The sequence below is a fragment of the Nanorana parkeri genome, unplaced genomic scaffold (genome assembly GCF_000935625.1).
Source record: "Nanorana parkeri isolate BGI_ZX_2015 unplaced genomic scaffold, ASM93562v1 scaffold1590, whole genome shotgun sequence".
In the NCBI taxonomy this organism is placed as follows: Eukaryota; Metazoa; Chordata; class Amphibia; order Anura; family Dicroglossidae; genus Nanorana; species Nanorana parkeri.
Window position 1 is genome coordinate 34,686 of NW_017307858.1, and position 11,581 is coordinate 46,266.

The window sequence follows — 11,581 nt, forward strand, 5'->3', positions numbered from 1 at the left end:
GGGGATATATTAGGCAACAAATTAACATTTTGTCCCTGAAGTTGATGTGTTGGAAGCAGAAAAAATGGACAAGTGAAAGGATTTGAGGGACTTTGACAAGGACCAAATTGGGATGTCTAGACGACTGGGTCACAGCAACTCCAAAACTGCAGCTCTTGTGGGATGTTCTCGGTCTGCAGTGGTCAGGACCGACCAAAAGTGGTCCAAGGAAGGAAAACAGGAGAACAGGCGACAGTGTTATGGGTGGCCACGGCTCATTGATGTACGTGGGGAGTGAAGGTTGGCCCGTGTAGTCTGATCCAATAGAGGAGCTACTGTAGATCAAATTGCTGATAAAGTGAATGCTGGTTCTGATAGAAAGTTGTCTGAACACACAGAGCATCGCAGTTTGTTGTGTATGGGGCTGTGTAGCTGCAGACCGGTCAGGGGGCCCATGCTGACCCATGTCCACTGCCAAAAGTACCTACAATGGGCACATGAGCATCAGAACTAGACCACTGAGCAATGGCAGAAGTTGGCCTGGTCTGATGAATCACGTTTTCTTTTACATCATGTGGATGGCCGGTGTGTGTCACTGACCTGGGGAAGAGATGGTACCAGGATGCACTATGGGAAGAAGACAAGCCGGCGGAGGCAGTGTGATGCTTTGGGCAATGTTCTGCTGGGACACCTCGGGTCCCGCCATTCATATGGGTGCTACTTTGACACGTACCACTGACCTAAACATTGTTACTGACCAAGTATCCCCTTTCATGGAGATGGCATTCCCTGATGGCAGTGACCTCTTCCAGCAGGATAATGTTCCCTGCCACACTGCAAAAATGGTTGAAGAATGGTTCGAGGAACACAACAATGAGTCTGAGGTGTTGACTCGGCCTCCAAATTCTCCAGATTTCAATCCAAATCGATCATCTGAGGGATGTGCTGGAAAAAAGTCCGATCCACGGAGGCCGATCACCTCACAATTTACAGGACTTAAAGGTTCTCCTACCTATGGCTTGGTGCCAGATACCACAGCACACCTTCACAGGTCTAGTGGAGTCCATGCCTGGAGGTGTCAATGTTGTGCCTGATCGGTGCTAATATATTTGAAATTAAATTTGGATCATGGTAAACCTAAACTATGATTGTCAAAATCCTTCTGAAAATATGATCCAGGCCTACTCACTCTTCAGTACACCATGTCTTTCCAGCAACAGTCTATTGCCAAACACAGACCCATAGGAAAGTCCACTGATAAAACGTCAATCTGATTGCTGTCGCTTGGCAGGATTTGCTCTAATCACTTCATTGCTCTAAGCGCTGTGTTATTTTATGGCTTGCATGGAGTTTCGCTCTATAGTTTATAGCATGCGTCTGACACAAAACAAACAGACAGCCGTTATATATGTAGAGCGACTGAAAAGAGGTCTCTTCCGGGTATAAGAGGAAGACTGAAGCAGCTCTGGTGATTGAGCTGTGAGGTGTCTTGCCCATCTGCCTCTGTCAGCGTCCAATAGGATACTGCAGGACAGAGTGACATCAGGTAGGTAATGCATGATGTTACCCTGTTTAGTGCCGGGACCTGGACTCGGTACAGGAATATTACCTGCACTGACCTATTGGTGGTCCTATATGAAAAAAACTGTTCTGTTAAATACATTTTTCCTCATTTCCTCTCCCGGTGACACCCATACAAGAAATGGGGGGCTCAGTTGTCAATGGGATAGGAAGTCACAAGCTGCAATTAAAACATTGTCAGACATTCTAAACCTTCCTGTCTTTTCTGTTTGAGTAAATTCCCAATAGGTTCTGTCTTCACAGCATATAAGCGAACATGTTGAAGGCCAACATCTGAATGGAGGCTCCCACACTATTCTGGATGCTGATAGCCTTGTATATGCCCTTCACCTGGTTAACATACATCTAAATGGAAGCTCCCTCACTACTCTGGGTGCCGATAACCAGGCGTAGGACATGTTCAAGGCCAACATCCATCTGATTGGAGGCTCCCTCACTACTCTGGATGCAGATAACCAGGCGTAGGACATGTTGAATGCCAACAGTTATCTGAATGGAGGCTCCCACACTATTCTGGATGCTGATAGCCTTGTATATGCCCTTCACATGGTTAACATCCATCTAAATTAAATGGAGGCTCCCTCGCTACACTGGATGCCAATAACAATGTGTAGGACATGTTGAACAACCCCTGATCACTTTCTTCATTGTGCATATCTCTGAAGAAGAGGGTTTGCGCTCAAAACGTGTCAGGAATGCACAACTAAGGCAGCAACCAGGTGTTACTAAGTGGGTCCTACACCCAGTAATTGGCATCCAGGATGGTGAGGGAGCCTCCATTCAGATGGATGTTGGCCTTAATGTGTTTTTCACCAGGTTATTGGCATCTAGAGTAGTGAGGGAGCCTACATTTCAGATGGATGCTAGCCTTGAACATGTCATACTCCAGGTTATTGGCATCCAGATTAGCGAGGGAGCCTACATTCAGATGGATGCTAGCCTTGAACATGTCATACTCCAGGTTATTGGCATCCAGATTAGCGAGGGAGCCTACATTCAGATGGATGCTAGCCTTGAACATGTCATACTCCAGGTTATTGGCATCCAGATTAGCGAGGGAGCCTACATTCAGATGGATGCTAGCCTTGAACGTGTCTTACACCTGGTTTTTGGCATCCAGAGTAGTGAGGGAGCCTCCATTCAGATGGCTATTATGATTTATATGCTCTATTTCCAAGCACATTTTTGAGTATAGGAGATATAGTTTTATCGAACACAATGCACTAGGCCGGATCGCTGCATTTTAATCATATGTTCATGAAATCCTCAACCTAAACCCACCCTCCCTCTAACCAACCCCCTACACCAAACCACTGACCTAGATTGTGCACAACCCCTCAGGGCCAGAGACCCAGCCATACAAAGAGAGGGCCAGAGACTGAACCATACACAGAGAGAGGGCCAGAGACCGAGCCACACAGGGAGAGAACCAGAGACTGAGCCACACAGAGAGAGGGCCAGAGACCGAACCATACAGAGAGAGGGCCAGAGACCGAACCATACAAAGAGAGGGCCAGAGACCCAGCCATACAGAGAGAGGGCCAGAGACCCAGCCATACAGAGAGAGGGCCAGAGACCAAGCCATACAGAGAGAGGGCCAGAGACCGAACCATACAGAGAGAGGGCCAGAGACCGAACCATACAAAGAGAGGGCCAGAGACCCAGCCATACAGAGAGAGGGCCAGAGACCCAGCCATACAGAGAGAGGGCCAGAGACCGAGCCATACAGAGAGAGGGCCAGAGACCGAGCCATACAGAGAGAGGGCCAGAGACCGAGCCATACAAAGAGAGAGGGCCAGAGACCCAGCCATACAAAGAGAGGGCCAGAGACCGAGCCATACAAAGAGAGAGGGCCAGAGACCCAGCCATACAGAGAGAGGGCCAGAGACCCAGCCATACAAAGAGAGGGCCAGAGACTCAGCCATAGAAAGAGAGGGCGAGAGAGCCAGCCATACAAAGAGAGGGCCAGAGACCCAGCCATACACAGAGAGAGGGCCAGAGACTGAGCCACGCAGAGAGAGGCCCAGGGACCGAGCCACGCAGAGAGAGGCCCAGGGACCGAGCCACGCAGAGAGAGGGCCAGAGATGTAGAGTTCCCCCAGTGAAGTGAAGGAAAAAGCCTTGATTTAACCCAAAGTTGATCTGTTCGGAGCTTACACATGACTATGGACTCTCCCCACCCCAATGTGTCAGCTTGACAAAGCTCTGTGGTGGACAGGAACATATTTAATCATTGTGGCATTGACCCCAACATCACTTTTGGGTGGACTGACCCTTTAAGCAGCTGAATTCAGTGTGCCATGCCTGGGTGAAGGTAAATGTGGCAGTGCGTATAGCGCCCACATATACAATAGAGATCTATCTTCTCTACAATGACCCAGGTCAAGCTCACCCAGTTCAGATCCTGTCACCGTGTGCATGTTAAAGGAGAACTATGGGGTCAGTGTTTTTCCCCATAGTTCTCCTTAGGGTAACGGGAGGACACAAACTAGCGTTCTCCCGTCACCCTAGGCTCAGTATATAGGGAGCTACAGCTCGCAGTATACCGAGACCCCGCAGCCGGAGCGGATCCCATTGTCACGGCAGAGAGCAGTGACAGGATCGAGAGGTGAGCGAACGCCGGTATGTGTTCCCTCGCTTCCCGATCTACTGAGCCGACCTGTAACAGTCTCATTGTCACAGGTCGGCTAGAACTATAAGGTGAGTGGAAATCACTCATCTCATAGTTCTACTTTAAGTGACCGTTTCCAGGCTCATGTTAATGGAATAACAGTCGTGTGCCCTGGTTTGTTTTTGAAACGCAGGTTTTCCTTTGCCGGGAAGCATGAAGCGTGAAGCGTATCTTTTGGGCCGACATCCAGGACCTCTTCTGTGCTTTGCAACAAAAGTGTTGAGGAGGTCACCGGGTCACATTGTGTAAAAATGTCCTTCATTATAGGAGATGGCGGCCAAATTCTCCAAAGACAGTTTGTTATATCGTCACCGCGCAGCAACAGAACACAAAAACACAAAACATCTCCCATCCTGCGTACATTACACACCGAGTGGCCAGATTATTATGACCCCCCCATCAGTACTTCGTTGGGACACCACAATTCACTTTATGGACGTTCAGTTTATGAGAAACAAACATTTGGGTAATATAAGAATAAGCGATTATCCTTCACACCCAATATAAATACACTCGTCTGTGTGCTACAATCATCTGGACACGTTCTGCTTCACAAATGACAACACAACTCCCTGTGTATACAATGTCAGAGAGGAATACATGGTCACACCACCGCACGCCGATGATGAGCCGATTACACAGCAAAGAGACTTTACAAATGAAATGAAATGTCCGTGTACAATGTATCTGCTGGAGACGGAGATCACATCTCTCCAAATGGAGGGCAAACATTTCAAGGATAACCATTAATTACCCTCTCAATGTCATCATTATATGACAGAGGAATGATGTCACGGTCCGCCAAATTTACCTTAGAGGGGTGACATCACAACTCACCATATATACCTTGGAGGAGTGACACCGCTACTCACCATATATACCTTGGAGGAGTGACATCACTACTCACCACATATACCTTGGAGGAGTGACACCGCTACTCACCATATATACCTTGGAGGAGTGACATCACTACTCACCATATATACCTTGGAGGAGTGACATCACTACTCACCATATATACCTTGGAGGAGTGACATCACTACTCTGCATATATACCTTGGAGGAGTGACATCACTACTCTCCCTCTGAATGTCAGTGATAACCGAGTACCGGTGATACCTGGGTGTTGGTGGTACCAGAGTATAATGATGTTGGTGTTACTTGGGTGTCAGGGGTACATGGGTGTTTGAGGTAGTCCTGGAGTGTTGCTGGTACCCGAGAAGTCCCTGTGTGCCAGTACGTGAGTGTTGAAAGTAGTCCCTAGGTATCAAGAAGTAGTCCCTTGGTGTGGGAGGTGCCAGAGTGTCAGATGTAGTATGTAGGTATCAGAGGTAGTCTCTGAGTGTCAGTGGTACCTTGGGTGATGGAGGTAGTCCCTGGGTAATGTTGTTACCTGGGTGTTGGTGGTAAGGTTCCTGGGTATCGGAGGTTGTCCCTGAGTGTCGGTGGTCCCGAGTGTCTGGGCTACATGGGTATCAGAGGTAGCCCCTCAGTGTCGGTGGTACCTGGGTATCAGAGGTAGTCCCTCAGTGTCGGAGGTGCCTGGGTAACAGAGGTGGTCCCTCAGTGTCGGAAGTACCTGGGTATCAGAGGTGGTCCCTCAGTGTCGGAAGTACCTGGGTATCAGAGGTGGTCCCTCAGTGTCGGAGGTACCTGGGTATCAGAGGTGGTCCCTCAGTGTCGGAGGTACCTGGGTATCAGAGGTGGTCCCTCAGTGTCGGAGGTACCTGGGTATCAGAGGTGGTCCCTCAGTGTCGGAGGTACCTGGGTATCAGAGGTAGTCCCTCAGTGTCAGAAGTACCTGGGTATCAGAGGTGGTCCCTCAGTGTCGGAGGTACCTGGGTATCAGAGGTGGTCCCTCAGTGTCAGAAGTACCTGGGTATCAGAGGTGGTCCCTCAGTGTCGGAGGTACCTGGGTATCAGAGGTGGTCCCTCAGTGTCGGAAGTACCTGGGTATCAGAGGTGGTCCCTCAGTGTCGGAAGTACCTGGGTATCAGAGGTGGTCCCTCAGTGTCGGAAGTACCTGGGTATCAGAGGTGGTCCCTCAGTGTCGGAGGTACCTGGGTATCAGAGGTGGTCCCTCAGTGTCGGAAGTACCTGGGTATCAGAGGTGGTCCCTCAGTGTCGGAAGTACCTGGGTATCAGAGGTGGTCCCTCAGTGTCGGAAGTACCTGGGTATCAGAGGTGGTCCCTCAGTGTCGGAGGTACCTGGGTATCAGAGGTGGTCCCTCAGTGTCGGAGGTACCTGGGTATCAGAGGTGGTCCCTCAGTGTCGGAGGTACCTGGGTATCAGAGGTGGTCCCTCAGTGTCGGAAGTACCTGGGTATCAGAGGTGGTCCCTCAGTGTCGGAGGTACCTGGGTATCAGAGGTGGTCCCTCAGTGTCGGAGGTACCTGGGTATCAGAGGTGGTCCCTCAGTGTCGGAGGTACCTGGGTATCAGAGGTGGTCCCTCAGTGTCAGAAGTACCTGGGTATCAGAGGTGGTCCCTCAGTGTCGGAGGTACCTGGGTATCAGAGGTGGTCCCTCAGTGTCGGAAGTACCTGGGTATCAGAGGTGGTCCCTCAGTGTCGGAGGTACCTGGGTATCAGAGGTGGTCCCTCAGTGTCGGAGGTACCTGGGTATCAGAGGTGGTCCCTCAGTGTCGGAAGTACCTGGGTATCAGAGGTGGTCCCTCAGTGTCGGAGGTACCTGGGTATCAGAGGTGGTCCCTCAGTGTCGGAAGTACCTGGGTATCAGAGGTGGTCCCTCAGTGTCGGAGGTACCTGGGTATCAGAGGTGGTCCCTCAGTGTCAGAAGTACCTGGGTATCAGAGGTGGTCCCTCAGTGTCGGAGGTACCTGGGTATCAGAGGTGGTCCCTCAGTGTCGGAAGTACCTGGGTATCAGAGGTGGTCCCTCAGTGTCGGAAGTACCTGGGTATCAGAGGTGGTCCCTCAGTGTCGGAGGTACCTGGGTATCAGAGGTGGTCCCTCAGTGTCGGAAGTACCTGGGTATCAGAGGTGGTCCCTCAGTGTCGGAGGTACCTGGGTATCAGAGGTGGTCCCTCAGTGTCGGAAGTACCTGGGTATCAGAGGTGGTCCCTCAGTGTCGGAGGTACCTGGGTATCAGAGGTGGTCCCTCAGTGTCGGAAGTACCTGGGTATCAGAGGTGGTCCCTCAGTGTCGGAGGTACCTGGGTATCAGAGGTGGTCCCTCAGTGTCGGAAGTACCTGGGTATCAGAGGTGGTCCCTCAGTGTCGGAGGTACCTGGGTATCAGAGGTGGTCCCTCAGTGTCGGAGGTACCTGGGTATCAGAGGTGGTCCCTCAGTGTCGGAGGTACCTGGGTATCAGAGGTGGTCCCTCAGTGTCAGAAGTACCTGGGTATCAGAGGTGGTCCCTCAGTGTCGGAGGTACCTGGGTATCAGAGGTGGTCCCTCAGTGTCGGAAGTACCTGGGTATCAGAGGTGGTCCCTCAGTGTCGGAGGTACCTGGGTATCAGAGGTGGTCCCTCAGTGTCGGAGGTACCTGGGTATCAGAGGTGGTCCCTCAGTGTCGGAAGTACCTGGGTATCAGAGGTGGTCCCTCAGTGTCGGAGGTACCTGGGTATCAGAGGTGGTCCCTCAGTGTCAGAAGTACCTGGGTATCAGAGGTGGTCCCTCAGTGTCGGAGGTACCTGGGTATCAGAGGTGGTCCCTCAGTGTCGGAAGTACCTGGGTATCAGAGGTGGTCCCTCAGTGTCGGAGGTACCTGGGTATCAGAGGTGGTCCCTCAGTGTCGGAAGTACCTGGGTATCAGAGGTGGTCCCTCAGTGTCGGAGGTACCTGGGTATCAGAGGTGGTCCCTCAGTGTCGGAAGTACCTGGGTATCAGAGGTGGTCCCTCAGTGTCGGAGGTACCTGGGTATCAGAGGTGGTCCCTCAGTGTCGGAAGTACCTGGGTATCAGAGGTGGTCCCTCAGTGTCGGAGGTACCTGGGTATCAGAGGTGGTCCCTCAGTGTCGGAAGTACCTGGGTATCAGAGGTGGTCCCTCAGTGTCGGAGGTACCTGGGTATCAGAGGTGGTCCCTCAGTGTCGGAAGTACCTGGGTATCAGAGGTGGTCCCTCAGTGTCGGAAGTACCTGGGTATCAGAGGTGGTCCCTCAGTGTCGGAAGTACCTGGGTATCAGAGGTGGTCCCTCAGTGTCGGAAGTACCTGGGTATCAGAGGTGGTCCCTCAGTGTCGGAAGTACCTGGGTATCAGAGGTGGTCCCTCAGTGTCGGAGGTACCTGGGTATCAGAGGTGGTCCCTCAGTGTCGGAAGTACCTGGGTATCAGAGGTGGTCCCTCAGTGTCGGAAGTACCTGGGTATCAGAGGTGGTCCCTCAGTGTCGGAAGTACCTGGGTATCAGAGGTGGTCCCTCAGTGTCAGAGGTACCTGGGTATCAGAGGTGGTCCCTCAGTGTCGGAAGTACCTGGGTATCAGAGGTGGTCCCTCAGTGTCGGAAGTACCTGGGTATCAGAGGTGGTCCCTCAGTGTCGGAAGTACCTGGGTATCAGAGGTGGTCCCTCAGTGTCAGAAGTACCTGGGTATCAGAGGTGGTCCCTCAGTGTCGGAAGTACCTGGGTATCAGAGGTGGTCCCTCAGTGTCAGAAGTACCTGGGTATCAGAGGTGGTCCCTCAGTGTCGGAGGTACCTGGGTATCAGAGGTGGTCCCTCAGTGTCAGAAGTACCTGGGTATCAGAGGTGGTCCCTCAGTGTCGGAAGTACCTGGGTATCAGAGGTGGTCCCTCAGTGTCGGAAGTACCTGGGTATCAGAGGTGGTCCCTCAGTGTCGGAGGTACCTGGGTATCAGAGGTGGTCCCTCAGTGTCGGAGGTACCTGGGTATCAGAGGTGGTCCCTCAGTGTCAGAAGTACCTGGGTATCAGAGGTGGTCCCTCAGTGTCGGAGGTACCTGGGTATCAGAGGTGGTCCCTCAGTGTCGGAGGTACCTGGGTATCAGAGGTGGTCCCTCAGTGTCGGAGGTACCTGGGTATCAGAGGTGGTCCCTCAGTGTCAGAAGTACCTGGGTATCAGAGGTGGTCCCTCAGTGTCGGAGGTACCTGGGTATCAGAGGTGGTCCCTCAGTGTCGGAGGTACCTGGGTATCAGAGGTGGTCCCTCAGTGTCGGAGGTGCCTGGGTATCAGAGGTGGTCCCTCAGTGTCGGCTCCCTCAGTCCGGTGCCGATCTCTGGGGCCGGTGCTGGCAGTCCTGTGTTTTATAGCTCAGGTAATCTCATCAACCTGCAGGCAGCCAGGAGGATGGCAGATCAGAGGTCATTGTCAGTAATAATTAAGCTGTAATCAGAAGGCAAGCCGGCTCCTCTGACACTCCGCCTGGATTAACATCTAACATTGTGTCACCCTGCAGGCCGGCCCAGTCTCTGCCCCAACAATGGCCGCCTGGCAGACCACACAAAGTCTCCTTGTTCTGCAGAACCTACACACAGCGCTGGCAGGCCGAGCAGCCCAGAGACTCTTCTAGAAGGAGAAAAGATTTCGTCTGCACTTGTTTCCCGGAGGAATGAGAGACGTCCGGTACAAATTCTGAACGGGTCCGTTGTCGGACTTCCCACTCGGCCCATTATCAGTCCTGACTTCCCACACGGCCCATTATCAGTCCTGACTTCCAACACGGCCCATTATCAGTCCTGAACTTCAGATGTAAACACAAAATACATGCAAATACCTCTGCAGAGCCCCTGGCAGGCTTGTATTGCCATCTGTGACCACACTGGGGAGATTTGCCTCCACTTCCTGCCCCGATGAAAGCCACATCCCTCATTTATTTATACTGGTGTCACCGGGACAGGAAGTGACAGGGGAATCTCCCCTACGGACTTTGCCCCATAGACTTTCATTGAGTTCGAACCGAACATGGGGGGTGTTCGGCCCATCACTATTCATAATATAGAGGGGTCATGGTTCTGTAGTCCTCAGAGAACAATGCAGGCAGCACAGGCAGAGAGCACAGGAAGTCATCAGCTCACAAGAGTTCTGGCAGGATCAATAAACTTTTTTTTTATTTTTTTGATCAAACAGAAATACCAAAACCCCTCCAATGGCATATTTAAAGTGCATGTAAACCCAGAGCCTGCCAATGGATCGCGGCTCTTTACACAGCTTCCTTTAACCATTGTAATAGAAGAAATGTCACAAGAATGGCAGAAAATACCAGTTATTCAAAGTTTTATTAGCAGTCACGTGACTGATCTCTGTCCTTCCTTCTCTGAGCACGCAGTGGGCGGAGCCTAGTACAGACAAATCAGCTTTACAGGATAAATGACTGGAGGAGCCACTGTCAATCAAGTGCCCCGATCCTCGGCCACAAACGCGGCTTACAGATCTGAAGTATGCGCAACGCGGTGGCAACCCTGCGGAGGTGTGATGAGCCTGCAGATCGGTACCGTCCCACACAGCAGGCGCTGGCAGGATCGACAGCGATTTTCACTCCGGCTTTTGTGGAACTACAAGTCCCATGAGGCATTGCAAGGTTCCAACAGCCACAGGCATGACTCCCAGAGGCAGAGGCATGCTGGGATTTTTAATTAAAGCGCAGCCTGGAGTGCCAAGGATGCCTACCCCTGATTTTATACAGTGTCCCATGATGGAAACAAAAGTGTCTTTCAAAACAAAGCACAGAGCGGGACACGGGGAACAATCTGTCCCAGGTTTGCTCGGGACTTATCTGATGCTCCGGCACAATACACGCGGGATAAACGTTGATGGATTGCACACACATTGCACAATGCCGCTATACAGGAGTCCCGCTCTGTACAATCAGATTAGAATGGGCCTCCTGTGAGTGGAGAACAAGACCTTCTGTGCCATTATGTAACAATAAAGTAACAATCCCGAAACAAGACGTATTGTACCTGCCGGTCCTACTGTCCGCGCCTCGGATCTTTCCTCCCTCCGGGGGGGCTGAAGAACATTTAGTATCCTATCCTGCACTCCGGAGTGTGTCGGGTCACCTGCTGACCCCTCATGTCAGTACTGTGACCTGCAGTGACGTAGCAGCTGCCGGTGGGGACCACAGATTGCAGCGGAGGAGCAGACATTCAACGCTTCCTTAAAGTGCATGTACACCCAAATACTAAAGTCAGGGCTCTGCAGGTCAGTCAAGTTCCTCCCCCCCAAACTCCCCCATCCGTGTCTTTATGGACCTTGCTTTGTGCACTGGTGCGCAGTCATGTTGGAACAGGAAGGGGCCGTCCCCAAACTCCTCCCACAACGTTGGGAGCATGAAATTGTCCAAAATGTCTTGGTGTGCTGATGCATAGTTCCCTTCACCGGAACTAAGGGGCGGAGCCCAACCCCCGAAACCCCCCCCCCATAAAGACAGAGAAGCGTGAT

The 11,581-nt window shown here is 51.9% G+C and overlaps 1 protein-coding gene across 2 annotated transcripts in view; it reads right to left on the bottom strand.

Annotated features, from left to right (window-relative positions):
* Positions 1 to 11,184, bottom strand: part of SLC7A9 (solute carrier family 7 member 9) — a 42,258-nt gene extending 31,074 nt beyond the window's left edge. The window contains exons 1-2 of one of the 2 annotated variants that reach the window (XM_018570752.1): positions 5,666 to 5,676; positions 280 to 289 (exon numbers count right to left, since the gene is read on the bottom strand). The gene's annotated coding sequence lies outside the window, so the exon portion shown is untranslated. Of the gene's footprint in view, positions 1 to 279; positions 290 to 5,665; positions 5,677 to 11,179 lie in introns of those variants that run through there. The other variant, XM_018570751.1, reaches the window with a different exon arrangement.
* Between the last annotated feature and the right edge of the window lie 397 nt (positions 11,185 to 11,581).